The sequence below is a fragment of the Balaenoptera physalus genome (genome assembly GCF_965194825.1).
Source record: "Balaenoptera physalus genome assembly, chromosome: 6".
NCBI lineage: Eukaryota > Metazoa > Chordata > Mammalia > Artiodactyla > Balaenopteridae > Balaenoptera > Balaenoptera physalus.
Window position 1 is genome coordinate 106,974,601 of NC_138885.1, and position 14,051 is coordinate 106,988,651.

The 14,051-nt window shown below is 42.3% G+C and overlaps 1 long non-coding RNA gene across 3 annotated transcripts in view; it reads left to right on the forward strand.

Moving 5' to 3' along the window:
• The window catches only part of LOC309663486, a 67,896-nt gene that overhangs the window by 19,936 nt on the left and 33,909 nt on the right, over positions 1-14,051 (forward strand). For all 3 annotated transcript variants that reach the window (XR_014265305.1, XR_014265306.1, XR_014265307.1), the window contains one exon: positions 716-927. This is a non-coding gene — a long non-coding RNA (uncharacterized lncRNA). The remainder of the gene's footprint in view (positions 1-715; positions 928-14,051) is intronic.

Genomic DNA, 14,051 nt, shown 5'->3' on the forward strand with positions numbered 1-14,051 from the left:
ACAGAAGCCAGCAAGCATAAGGTAACTGGTGCAGTCCATACATTTGAGGATGTATAAAGCAGAGTAGAAAAGAATGGGTACTATCTATGGAGGACAAAAGGCAGATATATCTCAAACACCCCAAATAAAGGTGTAAAATTTCAGAGGGCATGCCTGGAAGGCTCAAAAAGAACAAAGAATGGAGTTCACCCTGGGTTGCTGTTATGTCCACTTTGTTTTTTAAAACGTTGAACAGCAATTGTCTGGTAACCACTTTTCAAAGATTTTAATATGAAACTTTTGCAATGAAGTTGAAAATGCATGGATTTGGTTCCACTCTCTGGGTTGACCCCTACTATCTGTGTTGACCTCATTCTCTGGTGTACAACATCCTGTGTGTTGATCCTCACTCTCTGGGTTGACCCCCACCCTCTGACCAGGAACAGCTGGCTGGCACCCCACTCACTTCAGTTCCAGAGCAGATCTAGCAGTCCTTACCCTTGGCTGAGAAAGAGCACAGCTCCGTGCATCTGGAAGGGGTGACCCTCAGCAACGACTCTTTTTAGAGCATTGCTAAGACCAGTCACCTGGCTTCCCCAGCATGGCTCAACAGCATGACTCATCTTCATGGTTCACTGAAGATGGTGGAGGAAGAAAATGTCACCAGCCTGATAGATATCGCGGTCTTTTCACCCACATGGGATGCCAGCAAATCTAAAAATAAATATGCTTTCAGGTGAGCTGAGATGACGCAACCTGCTGAGACCTGAGCCCACATCACGGTTGGTAATATCCACCTACACACCTCAGGTGGAACCCACAGCTCCACTCAGGCCTGGACACAGAGAGCTGGAAGGGACCGACGTTCATGAACTAGAGGTGATGGTAGAGGGAGTCCTCTCACAGTGAGGTTTCTCTGAGTGGACCTGATGGACTTGGCCCGAGAAGGTGAGGAAAATATTCACCAGTTGCTAGAGGGGGATAGGGTTTGCAGGTTCATTTTGCTGCACAGGTTGCCTCCTTGGGCCAGGCCCTCTGAACTCTGATGTGAGCAACACTTCCCTCTAATAAAGGTTGTGTTGTTGCCCCTCTGTGCCTGCCCTTCACTTAGGGTTGTGATCTCAAACTCTGCAGCACATTAGAATCACCCAGGGAGCTATTAAAAACCCAATGAGTAGGTTGTACTCTACACTAATTGAATCAGAATCTCTGGAGTAGGACCCAGGCTCCATTCAGTGTTTTATAAAGTGCCCAGGGGATTCCAGTGTGTCATTAATGTACTGAGGTAGGACCGTCAACTTTGAAGTTTCCCCAGATCTTCCCTTCTTGCCCCAATTCACTCACAGCTAATTCGCATTCCCTGAGCTTCTAAGTCATTCACTCCCTGACCAGTCTTCCCATCTCATTTAGAGCCCACATCTAGATTTGTGCTCCTTCCACTTCTTCTGAATTTCAGAGCCAGAAGTGATCCCTGAATCCATTTGACCTGAAGTCTTCATCGAATGAATGGAAAACTCGAGGTGCAGGAAAGGAAGGTCAGGTGGTTTGGTAAAGTGAAGAGGGCCCTGGGCCACTTCCTGCTCTAACTACTTTTCAGTGCCTGGAAATCCCCTCAATGGTCACTGACCCCCTCTGGGAAAAGCAACAATCTGTTGGATTGACCTTCTGGAAAGGCAAGCTGTGGTCAGATTATGGGAAGACTTATGGAGGGAAATCCACATCAAGGATTTATTAAGAGTTAAGATGGTAGGCAACGGGGAGCCACTGAAGATTTTAGAGTATCAGAGTGCCATGCCTGGAGCTGAACTTTAGGATGATCATTCTGACAGTGGTGGTTAGGATGGAGCAAAGAGAGACTGTTGGCAGTAAAACAAGTTAAGACAGAAAGCCAAGGCAAAGCAGAGTCAAGCAATTCTGAAGGAGGTGAGAAGCTGAAGGAAGGACAGACATGAGGCGTACTAGGGAGCTAGATAACCAATAGGTATGCCTTTGACCTCTTCTCCATTTTGCCAACCGAGTCATGACCAAGACCTGGCTTCTGAAAGGCCAGAGTTGGCCCGAACCCTATAGTCCTTAACAGACATCTGGAGCAAGGGATGAAGACCTAATGAGGAGAGAGAAGATAATGTTCTTGTACACAAACATGTGAGTCTTGGACTCTTGTGCTGACATCTCACTGAGGGCAGGGGCTGGCATTTCATTCTAGAGATGGCTGGTGTATAGTGAAGCTGGTGAGTGTTGGCCCATGGACTGATAGGCTGAAGCAGGAACAACTGAGCCATGTCATCTCTGGACTTTTCCAGAGACTTTCAGCTTAATCCTGAAGCCCTGTATGGGGATCTGGATGAATCTAGAGGGCATTAGGAGGAACTGACCAAACTTTCAGGCTGCTCCCGGGGTTGTTCCTCCTCAGCTTGGCTTGGCAGCCTGATTCCTTCCAACCTGATGGAAAGAGGAGGGGAAAAGAAAGAGAAGAGAGGAAAAGATATCTGCTTAACTCTTCAAATTCATGATTTTCAGCTATAGATGCGGTTGAGACCACAGTGCCTTCTAAATTGGCTCATCACCAGTTTTATCAGGAGATAAAATCAAGTGCACATTGTTAGAAGTGATCTCATGGGTCAAAAATTTGACCTCAAAAAAAAAAAATCTGACCTCAGCACGAGATTTTCAGGACTCTGCTCTTGAAGCCCAGGGCTGATAGTTTGGGGGAACCGACAGAGAGACACACATTGCAGTTGTTCAGAGTTCCTGGGTTTGAAATCTGACTTAGTATCTTTCTAGCTGCGTATCCTGGGACAAATTATGTAATATCTCTGTGACTAAGTTTCCTTACCCACAAAATGGAAATAAAAATTATATCCAAATCATTTTTACCCAAATCATCATTATGGAAGATGAAATATATTGAAACAGTAAAGCACTCAGAAGCATGCATGACACATAATAAGTGCTCAATAAATATTAGCTATTACTATTATCTTACTGTTCAGGGATTTCCGAGGTAGTACGTCATAGCAAAACATCATTGGACTGGGAGTCTGGGTGCCTTGGTTCTTGTCTTTGTTCTGCCAGTGACTAGTTTTCTGAACTTTCAAGTCATGTTTAACTTCTGTGAGGCTCAGTTTCTTTATCTGTGCAATGGAGATAATCATAGTCTACGTTGCCATGTGACTGTGAGGATCAAATGTGAAAATGGATGCGGAAGCATCTTGCTAACTAGAGAACCCTACACCGATCGAGGGGACCATTCTTATTGATTTGCCATCTGGTCCTTAGCTGACTTCTCTTGTCCCTACCTCCATGACCCTGCTCTCAATTGTACACAGAGCTGGTTGACCAGAAGAGGACCACCTGGGGCTTTGTTCTCCCACAGTGGGACCCTGGACAGGAGGTTTATCCTACAAATCTTCCATCTCCTCTTTATTCACTCCACCTCCTGGTGCCCATCTTGGGTCTTTTACTGAGGCTTTTTGCTCTGTTTGGAAAATATCTGACATTTAACCAGAGTAATAATTAGGAACCAATTTAAAGTCATGTATTCTGCACACCAGAACTTTAAGTCTCAAAAGGCTACAGCTTTTATGATGGAATTTGGTCCCAGGAGACTGCTGGTATGGTGATCTGCTCACTTGGAATGGTCGGAAGGCTTGGATTTGAGTCCGGTCCACAACCCTGACTTTCCCTGGGATGTCATTTGGGAACTCACTGCATTGAATGGGTTCCCTGGAAAATGAAGGGGCTAAATTGGATTCCCTCTAACTTCCATTATAAGTCTTTTATGTACCCATGACTCTAAAACTCCAACAAAATCAGTTATTACAAAGAATAGGTATTTCATCTCAATTAAAAAGAAGAGTATTCTAATAGAGTTGAACAAAGATGGAATGAAAAACTATGAGTTCCCTATAGCTAGAAGTTTTCAAGCAGAGGCTTAATGACTCTCTGCAGGTAGAATCCTGCAGAAAGAATGGGTGGCTGGATTTTAAGGTCTCGGCCAACTTGGAGATCAACGGATTATGTGAATTTTAGGAAATAGGAGGGACCACTAAAATACCTAGTGAGAAATATTGAGGAATGGAGTATTGCGGCCCTCCTCAAAGCTTGCCCTGCTGGGGACTACATACTGAATCTCTTTGAAAGATCATCCTTGGTGAGGAGACTCCCAACCAGGGGGAGCCCTTGACTTTGAATGGACCTCCTTGAGGAAGAGGGGTGGAACCTGGGCTGGCCCAGCTGGCAGGTCCTGTGTCAGAACAGGGGCCCAAGTGCCAAGAGGAAGCATTTTTCCCCACTTAACCTGGGATGGAGATTTCAGAGAAGGCATCATGGGCTGTTGAGGGGAAGAAAAGAATCAATCTTTGAAGTTATTTTCCTGTTTCATGGAACTCCAAGAGGAACACTTTTTACTTATTAGCCTGTCTAGACATAGGACCTCACCAACTGGGCTGGCTTCTTCCTCTTATAATTATCCTTGCTCTGTCACTCTTGCTGAGGATGGGGAAAAATATTGAAAGCTGATACCAACAATTATTCAGGGACAGCACAGAGGCCGTTCCATGGATTCCAGATTTGAGACTGAGATGGATCCAACACCACGTTCTTGAAGATTTCTGACTCTAGGCAGAGGGAACAGTCAAGCTGAATGAAAGCTGGGAATTTAAGAATACGTGTGGTTCTACTTGGACTCTCTGACACATGCTCCATTTCACCACTGACATGACTTATCTGAGGGTGCTGTAAATAGGACTGTTCGAATGTGCTGTGATGCAGAGCTGTGGGCGGCCCAGGGCAAGTGTCACATGTGAAGAGCATTGACTGGTAGAAAGAGCTGTCTTAGTCAGCTTGGACTGCTACATCAAAATAGCACAGACTGGGTGGCTTAAACAACAGACCTTTATTTCTCACAGTTCTGGAGGCTGGGGAGTTCAAGATCAAAGCATTGCCAGACTCAGTGTCTGGTGAGGCTTGTAGACAGCCACCTTCTTGCTATGCCCTCACATGGCCTTTCCTTGGTATGTGGGCCTGGAGGAGGCAAAATCTCTCTTTCTTCATCTTCTATAAGGGTGCTAATCCCATCATGAGGTTCCTATCTTCAAGACTTAATCCAAATCTAAGTACCTCCCAAAGGCCACACCTCCAAATACCATGACCTTAGGAGTTAGGGCTTCAACATATAAATCTGGGTGGTGGGGACACAAATATTCAGCTCCTAACAAAAGACTTGGCCATCAGATTCCCAGAGTCCTTCTGGCCAGTGGATCCCCCATTACATGAACTCTTGCAGTGCTGGTGCAGTGACTAAGCCTCTTCTTACCCACTTATACCCAGGGTCCCATGCAGCCCAGAACCATTATGGTCTTGGAGAACAGGCTCAAAAGCTGGAGTTAGGAAGCAGGAGCTCTGGCTACTTTGTTGTTGTACAGAGTCATCGTCATGGACAGACAACAGTGAAATGTATAGAAGGACAGCTGGCTTCTCCGTCTCACAGGAGTTAATGATTTGGAGGGGAAGCATATTTGAGCTCCTGTTAGAGCCACGTTATACATGAATGGTTACTGATCCATCTCTAGTCACACTGATTTGGGTCAGAAAATGGACTGAAATTGCCAAGCAGCTGTGGTGAAGGTGCAATTTGGGCTTTCTAGACAGACCACATGCCAAGAACCAAACTGGTGTAGAAGTAAAAAGTATTCATTAAACATCCATTTATAAGATAGGTATTCTGGGGCTGAAAAAAGATCACTGAACCGAATATTAACCCTAATTTGGGTACTGAAGAAAAAATTGTCTTGCACATAGTGGGCATTCAGTAAATGTTGAATTGAAGAATGTAACTGAATGGTGATTCAGCTGAGGTCTAAATAGAGGAAGGGAGACCCTGAATCTCTTCCAGTCCTGGAATCAGATAGCAAGTAAGCTTGTAGAGTGCAAGACTGGAGCCATAGCTTTCAAAAACAATTGAAATGTTATACAGTTGAGACACAAGGCGGGAAGAAACAGCTTTTTGAATCCCTAATTGTTTCGGTCCTTAAGAGAGTAAGTTTATCTAGCAGCATGGAGCTCTGGATGGGGAGTCAGGAGAACTCTTCCTTCCTTCCTTCCTTCCTTCCTTCCTTGTTCCTCCCTTCCTTCCTTCCTTCACTCATTCATCACATAATTATGAAGCACATACCATAGACTAGGTGCTGAGCTTAGCACTGAGGCTAGAGCAGCAAATAAGATAAACACAATTGCTTGTCCTCATGAAATCTCTAGCCCAGGGAGGAAGCCAAACATTGAAAATGGATGTTTCAAGTGTGGTGAATGAGTTATGGGGCAATGCAAGGTGCTATGGATTGAATTTTTCATGTAATGAAATTTTTATTAACTCAAAATATGGTTCAAACAAAAATTAAATGTTGTCACAAACATGCTGTGGCCAAGACTTGTCAAGTGAATTTTAGTAAGCATACTGATACTTATATGAGCATATAAACAAGTGTTTTCTCCAACAAAGACTCACTCTGAAAGCGCATGTTCATATTTCAATGATACTTTTCTGATTACGGGTATGCATTTCTTATTTTTAACTTGCCTTAGAGGTTGGATACATTCTCCTGACTATTCTTTTACTATTTATCCTTTGATCTTAATTCTGGCTTCTGGAGTTGCTGTGAGTGGTCCTGGCTTTGTTTCTGCTTAGCTGCTTGAGCTTGGCTAGTTATGTGACCTTAGTTTTCTGAAGAGCAGAATGCTCTCTGTGATTTCATTCTGTTCATACTGTTATCAACCTGGTGTCTTCTTTCAGCACTCCCACCATCTGAGCCTACAGACTGTTGTCTGGGAGGGGACGTCTCTGTGGACAGTAGGTGTCATTCACCTCTACTATGCTGGGCACCTGTGCTGTATTAGCTAATAGAGGGAGTGGCTCTTTTCCACCTTAGTTTTGCTGATAATTACAGATGCAGACTTTATCATGTTTGAGACATGCTCAGAGTGACTGATACTTATCAGTGATGGGATCCTCCCCAGACTCACAAAACAGGTGAGGCAACTGCTATTTGTGATCTTAGCCCAAAGACATGCCATTCCTCCCCAGGCCCCTGAGAAAATGCAGACTGAGATCCACTTGGCTGATGTGCTGAGGGTCCTTGGACCATAACAGGAAATGAGGTGCTGAGAGCCTCAGGGATGAGCTGGGTGTGCCTTCTCAACGGTCAAGCAGCATGTCTGTGCATTCCATTGACCAGGGCGGGCACGGACGGCCTCAGAATATCGGAGCTGGTGGCAGGAGGAGCCTTGGAGGTCATCTGCTCCCATCTCATCACGTGTAGATGAGGAAATAAGTTAAGAGACATTTTTGAGATCACACAGCTCATCAGCAGCTGCTGGCTGTATTGAACTCAAGTTCTCCTGAATTGATGCTCTCAACTGGTTTCCTCTCCATCACTGATCTTTAGGCTCACTGTTCAGACATCTGAAATTATTACCCAATGCTGCATGCATTCAATTAGGAAGTTTCAACATGGAGGCCTATGGGCTGTACCCCGCATGCATATCTGATTTTACTTGTCTGCCGAGTATAAAAATTGAGACACTATTTTAAAAAAATGACACACTTACATAAAAATCCAGAATTTTAGCTTCCCTTGAAAATATAGAAAACTCTGGAACATCAACTCAGCAATCATGAGGAGCCAGGTTTTACACTCTCTCCAGATTGCCTGTATCCCCACACTCCCACAATTGTGCTTATTCTCTCATAAGAGTTGCACTAATAAGAGTTATTTGATGGCCCTGTGGGACCTGCTTGATATTGCTGTATAAATGTATGCTTCAGGGCCCTCACCAAGCTTCTACCACACCCCCAATCCAGCTGTCCTGACTCTAAATGATGCCAATGCCCCATCCCCTGAATCTAGTCAAGTCCATTCACTACCATCCCTGATGCCACTCTGACTGGTCCTCTCCTTCTGTCCTTTGTAGAGTGACTCACATTCCCATTTGTAGAAGATGTTCCCCCTTCTAATGAATATTTCTACCAAACTGCTTTTTCTTCTTCAGAGTCCCTGGTATGACTTTGGCAGAGGATATTACACTTGGATTCATGGATAATCCTCCAGAAGAAAAAAATTCTCAGAATTTGTATGCAAAATTTTGAGTGTGTGTGCATTTTTAAAGGAAATTATCCATGGTTTTTCACCTTTTTTACAAAGCCCTGCAAAATACTCGTTTTCTTCTCTCTGCCTGCCCTTTATGAGCCTGTCTTCTCTTTGTAGGTTTCTTCCCCAGTAAGCAGGCTCTGTGGTCCTAAGGGCAGTGTTGCCAAAGGTCGGTGAAACCGGGAAGAATGTGGTTCTTGCTACATAAACTGAGAAGTTTGCATGTTTGCTTAAAACCTAGAATAAGACTCTCCAAATATTTTTTTCTTTTAATTGTATAAAAACACCTTACTTTTTGACTTAGGGTAAATCTTTTCAGAAGAATTATTAGTGCTGCTTCATACCCATCTATATTCCAGACCTGGGAAACCTTTTAAATTCTCCATTACAAACCCAAGAAGTGAGAGAGAAAGAAGAGAGAGTTTCTGCACTGTTGCAGAGTAGCAGAGAGCAAAACTGAAGGAAATAAATATTTGTTTTGGTAAACTGTAGACTACTAATTAAGAAATGATAAACCAAAAAAAAAAAAAAAAAACACCAAAAACACTATGGTCTCTCCTAGCTCTGACAAGCTGCATATTTTATGAGGAATATTCAGCTGCAAGTAGCAACAATAATAAACACATCAACAGTAGCCTAAAGGATGGACAGTTATTGTTTACTTTTGAGATAGATGTTCTCCAGGTTGACTTGGTAGCTCAACAGTGTCACCAAGGACCAGGGCTCATTTGACTTAACTCTCCAACTTGCCACCTGATGGTTGCAAGATAGACATTGTATAATTGAATATCATGCCCTTAAAGGTCAGAAATAAAAGAAAGGGGTACAGAACTGGGATTTTCTTCTTCTTTTTTTATTAAACACTTAACATGAGATCTACCCTCTTAATTTCTGGTGTATAATACAGTATTGTTAAGTATAGTCACTGTGTTGTACAGCAGATCTGTAGAGCGTATTTGTCTAGCATAACTGAAACTTTATATTCATCAAACAACTCCCCATTCCCCTTCCCCCAGTCCCTGGTAACCACCGTTCTACTCTCCGCTTCTATGAATTTGACTATTTCAGATTCCTCATATAAGTGGGATCATGCAGCATTTGTCCTTCTGGGACCACTTATTTCATTTAGCATAATGTCCTCCAGATTCATCTATGTTGTCACAGATGGCAGGATTTCTTTTTTTTTTTAAGGTTGAGTAATATTTCATTGTCTGTATATTCCACATTTTCTTTACCATTCATTCACTGATGGACAGTTAAGTTGTTTCCATACCTTGACTATTGTGAACAATGCTTCCATGAATATGGCAGTGCAGACATCTCCTTGTGATGCTGACTTCAATTCTTTTGGATATATACCCAGAAATAAGATTGCTGGGTCATATGGTACTTCTAATTTTAATTTCTTGAGGCACCTCGGTACTATTTTCCATAGTGATTGCACAATTGCATTCCCACAAATAGTGTACAAGGGTTCCAATTTTTCCACATTCTTATCAACACTTGTTATCTTTTGTTTTTTTTGATAATAACCGTCCTTATAGGTATGAGGTGATATCTCATTGTGGTTTTGATTTGCATCTCCCTGATGATTAGTGATGTTGAGCACCTGTTTATATACAAGTTGACTGTATGCCTTCTTTGGAGAAATGTCTATTCAATGCCTATGTCCACTTTTTAAAATCAGTTATTTGTGGGGTTTTTTGCTATTGAGTGGTAAGAGTTTCTTATATATTTTGGACATTAACCCCTCATCAGATATAGAGTCTGCAGATATTTTCTCCCTTTCCAAAAGTTGACTTCTCATTTTGCTGACTGTTTCCTTTGCTGTGTAGAAACTTTTTAGTTTTTTTCCTTCTTCTATTTCTCTTTTCTCTTACCAGGAAAGGAAAACTTTCCCAAAGGTCCTCAACAGACTTGCCCACTGGCTATGACTGGGTTCCATGAATACCTCTAACTAACTGCAAGGGAAGCTGGGAAAATGTGGCCTGTGTTTATCAGTCTCTCTTGTAGGATTAAAAAAAGGGAGGGGTTAGCCCACAGGAGAACTAGGATCTCAGTTAGGCATTAGTGACAACAACTTCTTCATCAGTAGGCTGGTCTCTCAATCTCCAACCCTTTCCTTGACTTTGTTCCATCAGGAATCAATGACTTAAAAGGTCTGCTTACATTCTCACCCCACCCACTAGATTCCCTCCTTGAGGGAAAGAGCTATGAGTTATTTAACACCCAGAACCTGACTTATGAGAGTTTTTTTTTTTTCTTAAGGGAGGGAATCACAACTTCATTGATAAATATTCATTAATAGAATAAATTATTTAATTAATTAATGGAGGCTCCCACTGACAGAGACACAATATTACCAAAACAAAACCTTATCCTTAGGAGTGCTAAAACTGGAAAAGTAAGATAAAGACATAGTAAACAGTAGAGGGATATGCTTAACAATTTCAGAGGAATAATCATTTACATGTTATTTGAAGGAGAAATTCTTCCTATCCTCTATATTTTTGCCTTCCTTGGCACCCAGGAAAGGGAAATGGTGCCAGACATTTTAGAACTGATTCACGTAAAAATACTATATGTGATTTATGGTTTTCCAAAGCAATATCTTTTTTGATCTAAATAACAAATGTGTAACACAAGCAAGCAGAATTTAGAGGTCTCATATTTAATGTTATGGGACAAAAATTAATGACACAAGGTTAAAAATCAATAATTTAGGATTGTTTGCAGACCCATTCTTTATCTAACCTCACAAAAAAGAATTCTGTATATGCTAGTCAAATTTCCACCTCCTATGCTCTTACAAGAGGGAAGATCTTTTTGCTGGAATAAGAGATAAATTGATCTAGATATTACAGTACTCAGAGGTGGGAAGGGAGGATGAAAATGACAGAAAGCTTTATGAGTAGGGAGTGAAAGAGGAAGTTTTTTATTTTCCCCCTGGAGACCAGAGCCAGAGAAGCTATGTTAAGAAAGTAGGTTAGAGAGGAAAGAGAATTTGAATGTGTTTCTGAAAACCATGTATTTTCATCTCCTTTAATGTCTTCAGAGAGTCATGAATAATAAATGAAATTTCATCTTTATTACTTTTAATTTTGGAATGTTGCTTCTTAAATCTGACACTTCTCTGAGCCTGAGTCACATGGGTCTCTGAGTTTATTAGGGTTGCATATCGGTGATCAAAGGAAGGCTCAGAGAGGTTAAAAGACTTGTAACAAATCACTTATGTAGGTAGTAGAACATAACTAATGTCTACATTCCTATTTCATGCTTTATCCTTCCATTTAATTCTACAAAACAAAAGTGTATACATTTGATTTTTCTTGTCATTGTTGTTTCTCTTTGTGGTTTTTTCTGTTTTTTTTTTTTTTTAAAAAAGGGGTATATTTCTGTGCCCTGCTTAATACATGGAGACTTGTCAAGTTTTCAGTTTGCTTCTATCAGGCAAATGCTTTGTAGGATCAGGAATTTTTATTTCTTTATTTCTTTTTTATTTTCCTTATTGTTGACATCTCACCTGAGACCTGTGAGTCTTTCTGAGCTGTGTCTCATGTTTCAGAGTGAAAATTGCATTTCTCAGGGTACAAGTTAGTGGGAAGTTGAGTTTGTGCTATTTGGTGGCACCACCTTGGTGGCAGACTTGGTTGGTATCTCTGTCTCTGGGCATCCCCACCCTCTCCCAGGTTGAGTCACAGCCAAAGTCTTCACACCAAAGCGTGAGGGAATGAGGATCCAAGGGTGATTCGCTAATCAAAGGTTTAGGATTAAGATACACACTAGTTATTTCCTGACTGCACTATCTACCCTGAGGTTCTGGGTAAGGTTAGCCTGCTTGCTCACACCTTGTTAATTCTGACTGATTTAAGGGAGAGGTATAGAAATGTCTTCAGTGTGTGTTTGTGCTTTAGGTAAATCAAAGGTGTTTGTCCCTGTCTGTTTAATAGAGTAAACAACTGGGTCTGGATATAGCCAGGTACAGACTGTGGTAGAGAGATTTGGATGCCTGGACTCCTATCTGAGGAAAGGCATAGGTCTGGGGTTGGGACTCAAACAGGGAATTCCTTTTTTGGTGTGTGTGTGAGGGGGTGTCATTACAGTGGTTAGTTGATATCTTGAGGAACTGACTAAGGATAAGGGTATGGGAAAGATATATTGGCTACTTGCCCCTCTCTACAGTGTTTTGTTTTGTTGTTGTTTGTTTGTTATCTAAATCTGAATGGTGGTGGGGCTGGTGGAAAAGTTACAAAAGAAACAGGAATTTCCAAAGAGCATGAAGACTTAAAGAGGTGGAGGGGGGGAAAAAAAGAAAGAAAGAAAGAAGGGAAAAAGTGCTGCCCTAAGAGGAGAGGTAATTTCAGAGCACTCAGGGAAGACCTGGAGGAGACTTTTGCAATGGTCCAGCTGTGATATGACGAGGTCTGAAGTGAGGCCGTGGTAGGGAGGAGGAGGAGGAGGAGACAGAATGAATAGAGAGAGGAGGGAAGGAAGGGAATATGAGAGCTGGAGACTCCTCCATGAGCATGGATAATTCAGATTGGGGCTGCTGATGTTACTTATCATGATTTATTGTACCTGTGTGGGTCTTCACACAGGGACGTGCACTCACTCCATACTCCTAGTTCCACATAATCTGGACTCTAATCTAATGGATGTCTGACAACAGCAACAACAGCACAGACAAAGCCACAGGAAGCAGGATCCCTGGAAGTTCATAGAATCTGTCTCCTTCATGTGGAGGCAGAATGTGGGAAATGGGATTGAAAGTAATGAAGAGTCAAAAATTAACCTTTACATTCACAGGCTCTCCAGGTTAAATAGGACCATGGTCCATTCCTGTAGGTAAAGCATTTTTATGTTTTGTTTGTTTTCTTTCTAACTGAAAGATGAGAATATAAAATGGAAAGGAGTGCTGAGAGATCTTGGGATATTCAGAAAACTGCAAATAGGTCTTCATGGATAAGAAGAAAGTGTGTGGGGAGAGATGTGGCTTGGGGGGAGAGATGTGGCTTGGGGGCAGAGAGAGGCTAGGCTGTGGAGGACCCGTAAGTCATGACAAGGATGTGTATTTTACCTAGTAAGTTACAGGGATCCATTGATGACTTGTGAGAAGGAGTTACATGATCAGATTTGCATTTAAGAAAATCTCTCCAGGTGCAGTGTGACAGGTGCAAAAAGGGATAGCAAATGAGGGTGAACAAGAGGGATTCATCTCTATTCCATACCATTGAACTCTGAACTGCTCTAAGGTTCTAAGATTGGGCTTGAGTCTTTCTTGGGCCTGAAATACAACCTCATTCTGACTTAGATGGATCTCCTAGAGATGGGGTTAAAAGCCCTTCTAAGTTCCATGTCCATATATCTAAGGCATGTAGGTAGAATATTCTTGGAAATCCAGCCAGAAATAATGATTAAGAAAACAAGGGTTTCAGGAAAAGCATGTCTGGGATTTTATAGAAGAGCTCTGGATTCTGGAAGAAACTGGAAAAAGGTAAAGCAATCTGTCACTGGGAAAATCCCGACATTCCTAGCTCCACCCTCTTGAATAGGCACCTTCATCTCACCCCAAAGGCCAAAACAACCTGGAGAAGGAGGATCTCCCCTCACTTTGTATAGCTTCCCACCCTTTACAATTTATTTTTACAGGTGTGTTTCACTCCATCCTCACAACTTCTTTGTGAGTCTGGCCAGCTGGATAAACTCCCAAGGTCTCAGTTTCCCTGTCTGTTCCAAAGTGGGAGTAATATGTGACCTACTCATGGTTAGATGGCTAATCAGCACAGTCAGAAATCACTCTCAGGACTCCTGGTCAAGCCCACCTTCTTAGCATCACCTCTGAAGCAGGAAAGGCTTGATCATGCATGGCTGTGTGCTCACTTGCCAGTGAGTTGGCATGTGACAAAAAGGAGACAGAGTGCCTGGTAT